The sequence below is a fragment of the Octopus bimaculoides genome, chromosome 2 (genome assembly GCF_046866305.1).
Source record: "Octopus bimaculoides isolate indiv1 chromosome 2, ASM4686630v1, whole genome shotgun sequence".
Classification (NCBI taxonomy): Eukaryota; Metazoa; Mollusca; class Cephalopoda; order Octopoda; family Octopodidae; genus Octopus; species Octopus bimaculoides.
In genome coordinates, this window is record NC_142929.1 from 9270955 (window position 1) to 9288103 (window position 17149).

At 35.4% G+C, this 17149-nt stretch overlaps 2 long non-coding RNA genes across 4 annotated transcripts in view; one reads left to right on the forward strand and one right to left on the reverse strand.

Moving 5' to 3' along the window:
• The window catches only part of LOC106876595 (uncharacterized), a 92422-nt gene that overhangs the window by 39161 nt on the left and 36112 nt on the right, over positions 1–17149 (reverse strand). The gene's annotated exons all lie outside the window — the stretch shown is intronic.
• On the forward strand, positions 29–6289 carry LOC149136866 (uncharacterized). The gene is made up of 2 exons (XR_016238151.1): positions 29–2350; positions 2519–6289. It is a non-coding gene; the product is annotated as an uncharacterized LOC149136866 (long non-coding RNA).

The window sequence follows — 17149 nt, forward strand, 5'->3', positions numbered from 1 at the left end:
ACACCCCAAAATTTTCTAGTCACAGGTTGTCCTTTATAAATTAGTTTATTGAATAATATTTCGATTAGCCGACTCACCCAAAATTTCTGGCCTCAAAAGTAGAAAGAAATCTTAATCGCATTTTAAATAATACTCAACATTATGACAACCAGTTTGCGAGATAAAATAAAAGCAGGTCAAATACTACGTCTCGAATCACAAGTTTATAACTTGCCGGTCGATCATCAGTGATAGACATCTATTTTCAAAACTGTCAGTGACCCTCTTATTCTGTCTCAAATTGATGCTTATAACGTCTAATGTAGTTTATATTACAATCATAATAGTCGATTCTTTATTAAATTGTAGCTTTTGAACGCCCATAAATAAACGTTATCACTCGTAACATGCAATGCAGAAATAGACTCCCGAAATTTATCTCCAATGTATAGTGATTATTGCACATTATAATATTTTCAGTATTTTTTCCAATACACTCAAAATCGACATTTGCCTCATCATTACGAATTCTATAAAATGATAACCTGCCAATTACTAATGCAGATATAATCGACAATATCTCTTTTAAAATGTGTCAGCGTGCTACTGTTAGAAATCAATATTCGTCCTCATATTCGAAATAATGTATTGTTTTGTCAATAACGAGGTGGAAAAAAGGCATTAACTTTTACTTTCACATGGTATTTGGTAAAACAATATTTTTCCTCAAAGATAAATATGTTTTTTATTATGTTCAACTAACTCTTAACGAACTATTTTTCTTCATTATAGTTTATGTTGACCAAGAAAAAGTATTTTATGAGAGTGGAGTAAGATATATTACAATGATCCAATTTATAAAATACATTTCGAACGTAAACTTCAACGAAATACATCCAAGTAAAAATCGAAACTACATTGTGGGACTCTTCCGCCTAGAACACGTACTTCATGGCTACCAGTTAACTAAACTGATATTACTACTTCGAATTTTATGCAAATAAGATAATCTGATAATCATGTTACGCTCACTTGTATGTGTGTTATTTAAATTATAATCAGCTAAATTTAATTTGTGTACTTTCGGTCACTGTTTTCAAAATAGTTTATCGGTCAACCGGCAAGAGTTCTTGAAGAAGAATACAGCTGCGAGGAACGAGCAAATAGAAATGGGTATTTGCCATTCTGATGAAAAGAATGTCTGCGACACTCGCTCTATGGAACCATTTAGTGGAAGGATTTATGAAGAAAAGCCTACACATACGAACTCAAAAATTTATGTATCTTGTCTTGAGAAACCAAATCCGCTCGTTATAGAAATAATCGAAACCCCTAAACTTTCCACGCGGTCAATCTGTATAACTTCAACATTTGTTCTACCACAATCGCATACAAAACAGAATTAATCAATTACCGAGTATTGTACACCGTATGTACATTGATGAAACGATTGTCTTTTAAAAGTCACAACGCATAAAATGTACCAAAATATCTTTTGTGGTATAAGTTTAGAAGTTTTATTTGCTGACCTGTATTTTGCCGATTTGAAATGTTACGATGATCGAGAAACTTTCTTTAAGATATATGCAACTTTAGTATGCAGTCATGTTTATAATCAAGTTTTTCAACAGGAATTGAAAACTCTTTGTCATTTGCACACGGTTCGAAGTGCTTTTACTCCTTTTAAATTTCAATTATTCAAATATACACAACTAAATACAAGTCTTGCATCCGTTCTCGACTGGACGACTGAATTTTATAAATGGAGAAATTCCAAAAGTGAAGTGGATACGGTTTCAGAAAATATCAATCGGTTGATTGTTCTATTTGAAGACTTGATTTCTTCAGAGGGCTCAGAACCCTAAAATTTGTACTTTATTTTTAATCGTGAACTTAAAGGGGTTTTAATAAAAGGGTTCAGAGTGCCTTCGTAGAAATAAATTGCCTTTCTTTAGTCACTGTAATGACTCACTTTTGTAAATATTCATTTGTAACAAATAAAATATCTGAGAATATTTTATAAAAATCTTAAATATTGATTTGTTTCCCCCCCCTTTTTTTAACACTCCGACAGAATACTTCGGAAAATGTCTTTTTTTTTCAAAGATAATGCTTCCATTTTCACATCTTAGCAATCTGTTTGTTCTTAATAAATGCAGGACTAATTGGCATTAAAACCATTGTAGCTATAACCATTGTAAATATACGTAGATGAATGGTGACCAGTGATCAAATCTCGCTGTTTATAGTTTTACTTTCGGCAACGTATAGGTTATATTATTACCATAAATGAACGTGCTGCTGTGACTTCATTGTTTGCCCATTATATCAACGTAACTCGTATTGACAATGCATATATACAACCAACAAGGTGAGTTGTCCTGTCCACTGATATTTAACATTCCATCTAAATGGCTATCACATGTTGTTACTACGTTTGTTTTTATATATTCTTTTGTACCGAGCACTTTTCACCTAGTTCTCTCTGTAGCACCTTCTATGAAGTAATGCTTAATAACGAATTTTTATCCAATTACAGATAAATTTCCCATATGCAAGTTGAATATCATTTGCCGAATGTAGGAATTGACATTTTTAAAGACACTGCTTTTTCTTACTGTTCGTATTAAAATGCGAACTCCATAACAATGCCATTCATTTTCCAACAATAACAATCGCGAAAATTAGAATCTTATAACATCGCAGTTTGTGATAAATGGTTACATTGAATATACTCTTCCCCTCCCTGATTTTTCTTTAAACATTTAGATCTCAGTTGGTGATGAAAAGAGTGTGTGTAATCACTCATTAACTTATATTCGAGTATATGGCACACTTGAATCCCTGCTGAGAAACCTACACCTTCGTAAAAGCAGTAAGAACTTTCAATTCATTTCGTTTACATGAGTTTTACAAAAAGCAATTTCGAAATTCCTTCATAAATTGAAATACATGGCACATTACATATTGATATTGTTTAAGTATAAACTTGCATGATATGGTTCAAATTTCTCATTAATATCACTTTGCCGATTACTAAAATTGCAATGATTTTTTTTTAAGGTAATCACCTTGTAAATTTTCTCTTGTTTTCCTTTTCTTAAAGTATGATTTAAATTTCTGTATTTTTCTATCTTTCATATAATAGAGAAAATGCATTTTTACATTATATATTTAAAAACCTACGTGTCAATTCACCTCATATATCTTTTTTATTAGCCTTCTTAAAGTTTCTCTGTGCTCGGCATGTTAGTGGAATATCAGAGACAAGTGATAGGAAGAGTTCAAATAATATCTTGAAGACCTATTCACGAGCGATAAGACAGAAGTCTGAAATGAATGCTATGATTGCAAGATCTGACGCAGTAGTTCGATCCTTAGAAACGGAGGGGGCATTGAAGAAAAGAAATCGCCATCTTCAATTCGGTGTTCGTACCTATCCTCAACTATGATCATGAATATTGGACAATGACAGAGAAAGTAGGATCATGAATACTAGCGACCGAAATGAGATTCCTTCGAAGGCTCTCTGGAGTCCTGTTACTCGACAGGGTCCCTGGCTCGGAAACTTGGGAGCTTCCATTTCTCTGTATTGATAGGTTTCAACTTCGGTACTACGGACATATTAAAACCTTATAGGAAAGAATCACGAAATGGATTCTTCGAGCCGAATCAACCAGCAGGTGTAGACCAAAATGGTTGGGTAATGTTCTCTCAGTTGGTCATGTTTGGGTATCCAGCCAGAAAGGACCCTATTCAGGAGGGGCCTGATGACTATAATCCTACGTCCATTCCGGTCATAATGGTGCGAAAGGATTTTTTTTTTTTTTTTTTTTTTTTTTTGTGCTTTTACTGCTGTCATTGTTGGTTAACCACGCAGAAGCACAACCTAAATAGTTGTAGTTAACAATATCAATTCTGGTAGCTTAAATTTGGTATTGATTTATTTATTGAATATCTTACATTTTACATGCACACCAGTTAACTGAAGATTACGATTCTGCTGACCGGTGCAATTAAACAGTACACTAGGTATTTGGGGAAATTTTACAATACCGCTGTTTCTGCGTCACATGCGTATAGCCCGATACACAATATGCTACTTAAGCTTGTAAATGTTTCATCTGCTGATGGCCGGCAGAGCGTACAATTTTCCTGACTCGTTTCATAAATTGTTTTGTTTCTTTATACAGTTTTCATCTTTACCAGAATTATTTAAACTCTGTTTGAACAAGGTCCTATAAATCATAAATGTGTAGTTTTCTATATTCATTCCTTTAACAGTAAAATGTGCGTAATATAATCAAAAGCTGGATGCATGCATTTTACAACTCGGAGAAATGTATAAATTTGTATTCTACTCAGCAGGTATGGAGTAGATTCTTTATAATTCATGTTAGCTGCCAGGGTCTCGTTCTTTCATTACTCGGATACATAAAACACCGGTTTTCTTTTTAACTTAAAAATTAACTACTGAAGAAATTACTGATCACAAGGAATCTCCCAGTTCAATGTATACCTGAACATATTTTTTGGTAGTCATATTAGTTCTCCAGTTGGAATAAATCCTTTTTGTTATTGCCTAACCATCGTTCATGTCACTTTTAATATATATATATATATATATATATATATATATATTGTATATCTACTGTGTTGCTCTAAAGTCACCTGACAGTAAATCAAAACCGTGGAATTCCAAAATTTATTTAACTGAATGAATTTAATCTAAATATGAAACGTGAAAATTGTTCAAATTGAAGTCCTTCTTGAGCGACACCTTTTTCCTTTCGAGTCCATACAGAATTGCAGATAGTATTGATGGAATTTTGATTTACTTTTGGCCAAACCTGTATATATAGTTTTTAGTGTGCTGAAATTGAGCTCTTTCGATAAAGTCATTTTTGTACGTAGAGTAAACATTTCCGAGCGTCATTTTGTATTAAACCATTTTCCTTCGTTAATGATTTTATATTAAATTTCTCCGCACTTTTGGGTTAACCGTGCAAATAACATTTTTCTGAGGCCAATAAGGGAAAAATGTATTAAAACTACATACCCTAGAGACTAAATAAAATTTTGTCCTGTAAGGAAACTAATGTCGAGTGTATATTCCAAAATGAAAAATGAATCTAAAAAGTGTCTGGATTTTTCTTTCTCCTCACATACTAAATTCAACCGGGAAAAAAGATATCCACAACTCTTCATTGCATCTTTCCCTTAATCATTAAACTGTAATAAACAACACATGAACAAAGTATCTGAGCATCAATTTGGTTTGGCAGGTTTTTCATTGTAACTCCAATGTAAAAAAAAAAAAAAAAAAAAAAAAATTCTGAGGAATGGTGGTACATACTTTCCGAAAAAAACTTTTTTTGCACTTTATGACTTTATATCTGAATTTTCATTTCAAATCCGGAACAGCCTTAATGCATTTTATCAGTAGTATGTCGAAATCTATTAGATAGATATATTGCCATAGAAAAAGCTAAGATTAGTCTCTTCAATAGCAATTTATAATTCTTTCAATGACTCCCTGTGATTATACATGCTACGACACTACCTTCATATCTATCCCCTATATAATGCTAGTTACATCAACAGTATTATTAAAAAATCCTTTAATGCGGCGAGCTGGCAGAATCGTTAGTGCTCCGGGGAAAATGTTTGGCGATATTTCGTCCGTTTTCATGTTCATAGTTCAAATTCCGCTGAGGTCCACTTTGCCTTTCATTCTTTCGGAGTTGATAAATTAAGTACTAGTCAAATACTAGGTTGACGTAATCGACTAGTCCCCTCCCCACAGATTTGAGGCCTTTGTGCCTCCAGTAGAAAAGATTATTATAAAATCTCTTTATTATTAAGATTGTTAAAAGTGGCAAGCTTTCTATTCTACTCTAGGCCCGAAACTGTTGGGGAGGAGGGACAGTCGATTAGATCAACCCCGGAACTTAATTTATCGACCCCGAAATGAAAGGCAAAGTCGACCTTGGCGGAATTTGAACTCAGAACGTAAAGACAGACGAAATACCGCTAAACACTTCGCACAGCGTGCTAACCGTTTCTGCCAGTTCGCTGCCTTAATTAGCAAGCTTTGGGTCGTTAATGTTGTAAAAAGTTGCAGTATTTCTTTCGGCTCTTTACATTTTGAGTTCAGATCTCACCGAAGTTAACATTGCTTTTCACCATTTTCCGGTTCGATAACAATACCAATCAGGTACTGCGGTGAATAGACTCATTCCCCTCAAAATTACTGACGTTGTACCAACATTTGAAATCATCATTAAACCTACAAGATGGATTTGCACAATCGTTGAAAATAAGCTCAAGTCCTTTGCACTTTCGTTTTATTTTGCGCGCTCTTTGTGTTTAATTTCAAATCTCGCTGAGAGCAACTTAGTCTTTCGCAAATTCCATGTTCAACAAATGAATTATTTTTCAGGCACTGGGTTCATATTTTTGACTTAAGCTCCCTATCCCGAATAAATAATTATGATTCTGAGCTTAAGAAATTTTTTAAAAAAATTATTTATTTTTAATGTGGATATGTGATTTCCTGTGGTCAAAATAATATTGACTAAATCTCCCCCATGGAACCGATAGAATCGAACCCGTGAAACAATCCGACTGTTAAATTGCTTTAACTGAATGGATGTTGATAAACCTGTGGTGGTGGTGGCGGCGGGGTTATTGCCAGACGTTTCTTAATGTAATTCTAGTAAATATATGGCTAACGATTGAATTTTAAAAAAGAAAGCAAAATATTGTTTTATAGTTTAAAGAAAATCTTTCTCGCAAAAACGTTGCAAATGACAGCTATGCTATTTGTAAAGTTACTATCGGTCTTGGTTGCTTAAAGTTAGTTCTCGACAGATTCTGAAGTTCTCAAAACCTAGAAGTTTCGTGGCTTTATTAAAGTCATATGGTTAAACGTTTTAAATTGTGCATTAAATGTTATTTGAATGAGCTATCGGTTTCGACTTATTTGAAATATAACAGCTCCAAATGTATAAATATAAATTCTTTCACTAGCAACATTAATATTACTTTTCTGAAATCTGTTTAAACAGCAGCAGGTATACTGCAGTTTATTTCACACAAATAAAACATTTGAAAAATTGTTACTTGACCAGTTGGTTTGCAAATTATATTCTTGGTTATTGTCTCTTTGATTCTGTTTTTCTTTGACTTCTTTTCTTTTTGTAAAAATCCATTAAAACCGAGACGTATATTGACATTGAGAATTTTTTAAATTCAACCGGATAGGCCCAAAATCGTTAGATTCATTATGTTTCTCAGACACTGGATTGATGCTTTCTTTTCATTTGTTCTATGCCCCGAAATGTATTGTATTGTCCTCCCTTTGTTAGTCCTATACTCTTTTACTTGTTTCAGTCATTTGACTGTGGCCATGGTGGAGCACCGCCTTTAGTCGAGCAAATCGACCCCAGTACGTATTCTTTGTAAGCCTAGTACTTATTTTATCGGTACGTTTGGCCGAACCGCTAAGTTACGGGGACGTAAACACACCAGCATCAGTTGTCAAGCGATGTTGGGAGCACACACACACACACACACACACACACACACACACACACACACACACACACACATATATATATATACACGACGGGCTTCTTTCAGTTTCCGTCTACCAAATCCACAATTGCCCAAGGTGTCACGCAGTGAGACTGAACCCGGAACGATGTGGTTGGTAAGCAAGCTACTTAACACACAGCCACTCTTGGGCCTTTATGGACAAAAAAAAATTAGACACTGGATTGATTTTCTTTTTTTAGCCACATCATTCTCCTACGCGTGGCAGCGGCAATGAAAAGATTTCTGCTACTAGTGTATGTTCTGTCTTTTAAACCCACATTCAACTGAAAACAGTTTTTACCTTTCAAACATGACTAAAACAATGTGTGAATAAGAGACTGGTAACTGTGATGATGGTGTTGTGAATAATTTGAAGACTTCGTAATTCTCATTTCCTTTCTCCCTTTACTAATGCAATAGATTTGAATATTTCGTTAGTTTGTTTTATGACAGAAAGACCTCATGACTAGTTTATACAAAATGAGATTGAAAGAGCTTCCAAGGATATTTTCTGCAAGAAAACCCGATAAATTTGTGCTCGTATAGTTTTGTTCATCACACAATTCATTTTGATCAATCGAAACTAAACAATTAGAAAAGAAAAGTAGGAGGGCGGTTTACAGTTTTTTTAACAACGGGGAGAAAAGGAAACGTAATTCAAATTAGAACTAAAAAGGAAATAAGCGTTGTTAAGTGAGTTTAATCTTTAAATTACTTGAAAACTATTTGGCGGTTGCATTGTATAGACTCACTAGCAAAATACGTTCGATTGAATTGACTTTAGCTACATTCTTCATGCAGTGGAATGCAATTTGACAAAAGAAATGCGTATAATTTATTTTCAACTTCACACGAGTCCAAGTAAGTAAAAGCGTAAATCTTTGTTTGATTTAGACAGCTTTAATATATCATTTATAGAGGGTAAGGGTAAAAACCCCCTTCAGTCATGAATGACTTAGAAAGTTACCCTCCGAGGCCAACAAGTCCGGGCAACATGAATACCAGTCTTCCTTCTCCAAGCTACCGATGTAACCCAAGGGAAAGCCAAAGGGACCAACACAGCTTGGCACCAGTGGCATCACAACTCATTTCTACAGCTGAGTGAACTGGAGCAACGTGAAATAGTGTCTTGCTCAAGAACACAACACAGCCCGATTCGGGAATCGAATCCATAATCTCATGAGTGTGATCCCGCCGCTCTAACCACTGAACTATGCGCCTTCACCATTTGTAGAGAATGAAAATGTAAAGGCGACGTTTTTCGTAGTGGTTTCGACTCGCGACTTAGCAAAATATCGATTTCCTTTTTTCTCCATGCCAAATGGTCGCGTTTGCCAACAACCAAATAAAGAAATTATTAAATATAGCCACGGGCATATGGCGTAGTGGTTAAGAGCGCGGGCTACTGACCTCAAGATTCCGAGTTCGATTCCAGGCAGTGACCTGAATAATTATAATAATAATAACATTGAAAAATACCTTGGGAATGAGAACCCAGGTTCGAAATTTCCCCAAGACACCTGATGAAGGCTGGAGGGTATATCAGTCGAAACCTTGTGTTAACAACAAACAAGATGAAGACAAATATCCGTCAAATGTAAATAATGTAAATAATTCCTCATCTCTTAAATATAGAACTGTATTATTAAATATCCATTTATCACTGCTTCCTCTGTTCATTTTCTTCTTCTTTTGGCAGAATTGTTAGCACGGCGGACAAAATGCTTAGCGGCATTTCGTCCGTCATTATGTTTTGAATTCAAATTATCTTGAGGTTTTTATTTTCGTTCTTTCCTTTTGAGGTCAATAAAATAAGTACTACACGAACGCTGAGGTTGATATGATCGACTAGCATCTCCCCCAAAATCTCAGGCGTGTGTCTATAGAAGAAAATATTATTGCTATTATTAACGCAGGGACCCAGAAAAATCGTTACCACACCGGGTAAAATAGTGGCATTTTGTTTGTCTTTAAGTTCTGAGTTCAAATTCCGCCGAGGTTGACTTTGCCCTTCATCCTTTCAGGTTTGATAAAATAAGTACCAGTTGAGAACTGGCTCGTTGTAATTGACTAGGCCGTTGACACAATTTCAGGCCTTGTGCCTATAATAGGAAATTATCATTATTTATAGGTTGTAGCATACTCAAGACTATTCTTTAACGTAACAAGAAAAAATTATGTACAAAAATGTCTTTCTTATCTCGTAAATACCAACAAAAAATACACACATCTCCTAAGCTTTTTGATTGAATAGCACAAAAATAACACAGCACGTTCCTTGTGAATACAAATTTGCGATAGATCGGAATTCAGCATACAATGAACAGATCTTAATTTACAAGATTAATATGAAAGCAAGTATATACAGATAAGTTCCTCAAAATCTACAAAGTAATTTCCTGTTTTTTTAGCGCGAATAGGAAAATGCACCTTAGAAATGTAAATCTATATTTTCTCTCAGAACAAAATCAGAGGAATTAGGAGCTGTCAATAATGTACAAGCCATAATTTCTGGTTGGCTAAATTAACGCACGTTTCACCAGTAAAACTAAAGTGTTCTGGACTTCAATAGTCAAAACATGTACTTGTATGTATGCGTAATATACGTGTGTCTGAATGTACACTGTCCATATATATTTTAGACTAGCGATGTCATTTCGGATGTGCAACCAATATGTGGCAATAAAAAGCAATAACTTCACCGAAATACGGTAAGTGTCGCTCTCGTGGCCACTTCTGGGGTATTTTTTTTCATGTAGCTTTGAGGTATGTTGTGCTTTTTGACACTATATGTCTTTTGCCCGGACGAAAACGCATGAATTATGAAGTAAAAATAATGTTTACATTACAGAACTGTTGATTTTGCATAATTTGAATTTAAGTATACACACGTATGTATGTATGTATGTGAATTTGTGTGTGTGTGTGTGTGTGTATCTGTGTGTGTGTATGTGTGTGTATATATGTTCATACATGTATTTATGTATATACGTATAAGCTAGGATCAAATGGCACATTCGTTATTCTAACAACACCGCGCCAGTCTAGTCTACATGTATGTTGGTACATGAAAATAATATACATATAAGGGTAGAAAATTTTGAGAAATGTTTTACCGGTGGCCAGTATGCGGTAATAAAGAGTCAATGGACACTATATTTTTCATATAAAATAGTGTGCGTAGTTATACACAAAAGAGGTGACAGGACACTTTACATGCTAGAAAGGGCAGTTAAATCCCAAACCAGGAATAAGAGTAATTTCAAAGGAAATGAAAAATAAAAATATTACTATAGTTACTCCTTGACTCGAGTTTCTGCATTAATGTGCAAATAAATTAATTTGCCATCCATGCTTCTTCAGTAAGGGCGCTAAGATTAACGCATATTTATGCAGCACTGAAGATAAACGTGCTGCATACTTACACATTCTAATTTTTCAAATCCACCGCGCAAGCGCAGTTACATTTGACGGCAAATAATAATAATAATAAAAAAAATTAAAACTGCGTACCAAAGGGCTTCGAAACTACGAAGATTTAATTGTGAAAATAAACTTATCATAGATATATATTTATGTGAAAATAATAAACTTATGATGCATATATATTACCGAGTTAGAAAGCAGAGATATCTAATGGATAGTAATTAATTAATTACTTAATTAATCAATTAAAACATTCACCTACAGTTGTTCCCTTTCAATGTGAATATGTTAATCAATTAATAATTAAATTTGTAGCCATTAGATCTCTCTGTTTTATAACTCGATTATGATGTTTGATATTTTACGGTATTTTATATAAGATATTCATTGAAGAAATATCTCTTCAAAATATAATATATTAAACCAGTGTATCTTGGATAAAACTATCCCTACAAGTTTTAAGAATCCTCATTGTGACTAATAATAAAAGGAAATATATCTATCTATCTATCTATCTCTCTCTCTCTCTCTCTCTCTCTCTATATATATATATATATATATATATATATATATATATATATATATATATAAAAGACAATAAGAGTGAAAAAACTACAGAAGGCTTGTGTTACATGGTTAAAGTATATATTTAAACTATGTCAGAAAAATGTTAGAAAAATGTTATAAAATCTTTTTGGTATATAAACATTGTATTTTGAGAAATAACCGGTTTCGTGTTGTCTTTTCAAATTTCTCTACTTCATTGTAACGTGTTCCAGTCTGAAAAAGAAGAGTTCTAGATAGGGGGAGGTAATTAGAGATTTATATTTATATATATTTATATATACACCACACGTTTAATATTTTGTGTCGTGTTATTTGAGAATATCGAACTTTCCAGTAATTGCAGATTCTGCTGTAGATGTTGCACTGGTGGTCACTGTAATCGGAGTGCGGAGAGAATGGACCTGGCTTTATGCTGGAGACTTTTCTCTCTCAACGTCTTGAGCCATGCTGCCTCGGAGTAGATGGCCTTGTAGTGCGAGTTTCTCAACTGAGTTCTACTCAGTGCTACCAATCTCTTTTCAGATATTAATGTACGTCTTCAATGTCCTTATAACGGAAGAGAAGAGTGGCCTTGGTGCCTGTCAGTAAAGCCAAGCTGATCATTAAGCAGGACTTCAAGTAAGAGAATGTGTTTCATGCTTACCACAAGGACAAACAATCTCGGTTCAGCTTTGGTAAGGAAGATTTCTATGCCTAGCATGTCGCATCTTGCAAGACGATCTGTGTAGGGTACTTCGTCCTCTAAGTTGAAGGCAACGATTGTGGAATGAGTTTAACTATTTGATATGGCGCCTGTACAATGTCCGTGTTTCATAGCTATATAGGAGTGAGGTAAGCACAACTGTTGGTAGACGCTATGATCTCCTTACAGTTTTTGCTTGCCTCAAAGACAATCGCTGGGATATCTCTTAATCAAGCTGGGCATTGTTTGACAAGATGCTTCCCTCGGAGCAGAATTTTGGAAATACATTTAGAAAGATATTATCTACCATGGTGATAAGATCCTGATTGGGCTGTCCACGTGCTGGCTGGCTGCAAAACCCTGTCTTTCTCAAGCCGATTGTTTAGCCAATAGATTTGGCGACATTCGCAAAGCTGTCAACTAATGTTCCGGTGCCTTGTAGAACACACACACACACACACACACACACACACACACACACAAACACATACACACACTATCTCTCTCACGCGTGCGCGCGCGTAAATGTTTGTATATATGTATGTATGTTAATTTATATATAGATTTACTGTAATCCGTTGCTAATTTAAGAGATTACTTCTCCGAAAGGGATATTTGTAAATGGAAAATGAAATTCTCTCTTATCATTGATTTTTATCTGTAATATTTGACATACATTTCGTCCGATGATATGCAACGAAAACCTACCTAAATTTCTATAGTCGCTGGAAAGTTTTCAGGCGCGCACAGCTATGACCAGACGATTAATGATTTCGAATACCACACTGAAATGTTAATTAAATGCATATAAACAAACTATGAGGCTGAAAAGCCCAGGCCTTTAATGGGATTTATAGTAAATGTTGTAGAAATCTAATGTGACGTATAGTATGTAAGTAAATTGCTTCCTGATAATTAAGAATAGAAGATGCTCACGTAAACCAGACACAGTTAATTGAAAATTGATTGAGAGAACTGGTCAATTATATTAATGCTTAGATTTTCATTTCTGTTGTGTACTAAAAACCAATTCTAACTTCTTTTCATAAAATCTCGTTTAAAACCTATTTTTGAACATTAAACGTTTACACATGAGTGATTTAGTTTTATATGAAAGTATTAATTTCATGGAAATAATTAAATATATATTTACAAGGTATTCACTATATCAACATAAACACAACAACTTTCCTACTTTATAATTGAAAACATTGTTCAGTGATTTGATGTGAAATGAAATATATTTGTAGATCTATTTTTAGGTCCTTAATATTTGTTTACAATTTAAGACTTAAAAATACAATTCTGAAAGACGCTAGTGTTTTTAACAAAGATATATAGTCACACATACATAAATATTCACATACGATTGAGAACTGAAAACTATTTTCTCTGAGAACTGAAAACTATTCTCTCTCTAAAGTGAGAGTATGTTGTTACCTTAATGTGACAGTCCCATGAAAGGAAGAATGCTACTGTTATCTAGCCCTAGGAAACACCGTTTCCTGTTGGTCTTGACACATTTCCTGTGTCCTTATGTTTTCAAAGTGGAGACAAGCACCTCCACCCAGCAAAACCAGCATCCAGAGACCAGTTCCAGAGTCCTTGCTCATCATCAGTCTGGAGTAGCATGGCTTGCTACCTGTCGATGCCTATCTGCCTTTGAAAACATATATGATGAGCAATGACTCTGAAACTAGTCTCTGGATGCTGGTTTTGCTGGGTGGAGGTGCTTGTCTCCACTTTGAAAACATAAGGACACAGGAAATGTGTCAAGTCTAGCAGAAAACGGTGTTTCCTAGGGCTAAATAGCAGTAGCATTCTTCCCTTTCATCGGACTGTCACATTAAATTGACAACATACTATCGTGCTGCTACTGCATAAATCTCTTTGAGAGATTTAGAAATGTATTATGTCTAGTCTCTTTCTTTCTTTCTCTCTCTCTCTCTCTCTCTCTCTCTCTCTCTCTGTCGCCCAGCATCTCGTGGCAAAGGACATAACCAGAACAAGTACCAGACTTAAAAACAAATATTAGGATCGATTTGTTCGACTAAACCCTTCAAGTCAGTGCCACGGCATGACCGGAGTCCAATGAGTGAAACAAGTACAAGATACAAGACAAAAGACATATCGATGATATCCTCCCTTCTCCTGCATACAGCAAATGCTTGATATCTCTCAATCACCAAAGTCGTTTCCTCGCACCTGGGTTGTAATTGTTTGCTGATCTCTTTAGCCTTCACATTGTTCTGTCAAAAGTAATGCTTATTTATTCACCTTGTTTTGAATTAATCATGCATTATCTTATAGCTTCGAGATATTGATGAAATGACTGTTAGCTTTTTAGAATGATAATGTAGAGTTGGTGTGAGAAGCCACAACTGACCAGTTTGGACATAAAACTTGTAGAATATTTTGGTCAGATATGGCCGGTTTAAATGCTGAAAGGTTAAAGAACAAAGATTGTTTGGAAAAATTCCTGCTGCCAACACCACTCATTTTCACCCACAACACTTGGGCTACTGCCATCCTAACTAAAGATGATGTCTCTGAAACTGGAAGTTGTTAAAAACACTATTGATTCTATAAGAGTTCGCTTTTACTTCATATCTCAACAGTAATGGTTCCGTCTGCACTCTGCTGTGGTTAGTATCTCAATGAAGCAAGAATTGTATTTTACACACTTTGTTTTTTTGTTTTTTTTTGTTTTTTATATAGCATACAAAGATTGTTTTCCACGGCTATCCCCTGTTTGAAAAGTAGTAGTAGATAGCGAAAGCGCTTACAGGAAACTCTGTTCAATAACTTTGTTTTCCATATAATTAACAATTATTGATCGATATTGGGTCATTATTAATTCAATAAGCATTGTGCAAATGCTGTGAATGTATCAGGAAAGTTTTCTTAAATTCTTAAATTTTCACATCACACGCACATTCCCGTGTGTGTGTGTGTGTGTGTGTGTGTGTGTGTGTGTGTGTGTGTGTGTGTGTGTGTGTGTGTGTGTGTGTGTGTGTGTGTGTGTGTTTCTAGGCATTAAAACTGGGCAGCAAACATCAGCTAATATGCTCTACTGTTTATTTTATACAATAACCATTATGCACAGATACTAACACTATATTTTCTCTCCATACAATGCTTGAGAATTAATATTTGAAAAGGAGATTGCAACCTCGACGTCGGCTTAATGTCATCTTTTCGTCTTCACAACAGTGTATACTCAACTCTCGCGTCCCGTTGCGATTGCGTCGAAACTTCCCCATAACTTTCGCTATTTGCCCGTTTTCTACGCATCTAAATCTATGTCATTCCATCGTAAATTGAACGAATCTGACATAATTAGAAACAGGGAGCCGAATATCGCTAGATATTAAGCAGACATGACAACACACACACACACACACACACACACACACACACACACACACACGCACACACAAACACACACATACACACACACTCTCTCTCTCTTTCTCTCTCTCTCTCTTTCTCTCTCTCTCTCTTTCTCTCTCTCTCTCTTTCTCTCTCTCTCTTTCTCTCTCTCTCTTTCTCTATCTCTCTATCTCTCTCTCTTTCTCTCTCTCTTTCTCTATCTCTCTCTCTTTCTCTCTCTCTTTCTCTCTCTCTCTTTCTTTCTCTCTCACACACATGCACTCACACACACACACACACACAGACACACACACACACTCTCTCTCTCTCTCTCTCTGTCTATCTCTCTCTCTCTATCTATCTCTCTCTCTGTCTATCTCTTTCTCTGTCTATCTCTCTCTGTGTCTATCTCTCTCTCTTTCTCTCTTACACACACATTATTCCCTTCCACTATAAGCACAATGGCCTGAAATTTGAGAGAAGGGCCTCGTCGATTAACCGAAATGGTGAAAGTCAACCCCAAAATGATGATAAGCAACGTCGACACTGCTTACGTTTAAACTCGGAACGTAAAAATGGCCGCCAAAATACCGCTAAGCATTTTAGATGGCGCGCTAACGATTCTGGCAGCTTGCCTCCTTACACACGTATATTTTTGCCTATTAGGAGAACCGCTTTCATCAATGATGCATAAGAGATACACACATACATAACGTGACCTACAATAACCTTAAGAAGATTAGTTATATTTTTTCTGCCAGCTCAGAAGTTTCATTATTGGCAAACGATTGATTTATGAATATGTTCTGTAACGGTTTTAGTCATTACTGAGTTTTAATGAAATATATTCTAGAAGTCTAATGACTATTGAAACTCATATTTCTAATTGTATACAAATAAAATTAGATACTTACATCAGCCAATGAAAGCAGAAAATAAGCTTTCAACTAAAGTAAGCAGAATGAATACGAACTTCTCAGTTAATGTTTAACGCGCTGTAATATGTTATAAGCTCTTCAATATTCTCTGATATGTTATGTGTATATAGAACATTTTAGAGGGTGATCAATTTATATTATAATTTTTTGTCTAGACGATTGTGGCACTCCGTCGGTTACGACGACAAGGAGTGTGCCAGTTGATCCGATCAACAGAACAGCCTGCTCGTGAAATTAACGTGCAAGTGGCTGAGCACTCCACAGACACGTGTACATTTAACGTAGTTCTCAGGGAGATTCAGTGTGACACGGCGTGTGACAAGTCTGGCCCTTCGAAATACAGGTACAACAGTAACAGGAAGAAAGAGTGAAAGTTGTGGTGAAGGAGTACAGCAGGGTTCACCGCCAGCTCCTGCCGGACCCTCGTGGAGCTTTAGGTGTTTTCGCTCAATAAACACTCATAACGCCCGGTCTGGGAATCGAAACCGCCATCCTACGACCGCAGGTCCCTTACCCTAACCACTGGGCCATTGCGCCTCCACTGTCTAGACGATAACTGGAACAAAATGCTTAAGCAGTATTTAAC